Genomic DNA, 629 nt, shown 5'->3' with positions numbered 1-629 from the left:
TCTTTGAATCTGATGTAGATCACTTTTCTTTGTGGTTACAACATACTTCCCTCCAATTGAAAACTACAGTCAGGAAAATTACAGTAGGATGCGCCAAGCGCCTTTGTAAGGGGCGTGTCACACAGTGCCCAAAGGGCGTGTCTAACTCCACATGGAGCAGTACGGATGGTGTAATGGTTAGCATTACTGCCTCACAGCACTGAGGTAATGGGTTCGATTTCCACCATGGCTCTAACTGTGTGGAGTTTGTATATTCTCCCCATACTTGCGTGGGTTTCCTCCTGGTACTCCAGTTTCCTCCCACAATCCAAAAATATACTGGTAGGTTAATTGGCTTCCAACAAAATTAACCCTGGAATATGTGTGTGTGTGTGGTAGGGATTAGATTGTAAGCTCCACTGGGGCAGGGACTGATGTGAATGTTCAAGTATTCTCTGTAAAGCGCTGTGAAATATGTGTGTGCTATATAAGAAACTGTTAATAAATCAATAAACCTATGGGCGTGTCTATGCCTAAATGCTTCTTGTGAGATATTTCTATAGAACATTAAGTCTATAGAATTTTTGAAAGGTTTTTTTTTTTTTAAAGAATGATTTTTATTTCAAAGCATCATATAGATAGAACCATAC

This window comes from Crinia signifera, unplaced genomic scaffold (genome assembly GCF_055691185.1).
Source record: "Crinia signifera unplaced genomic scaffold, ASM5569118v1 HAP2_SCAFFOLD_140, whole genome shotgun sequence".
NCBI classification, from domain to species: domain Eukaryota; kingdom Metazoa; phylum Chordata; class Amphibia; order Anura; family Myobatrachidae; genus Crinia; species Crinia signifera.
Note: the sequence above shows the minus strand (reverse complement) of the source record.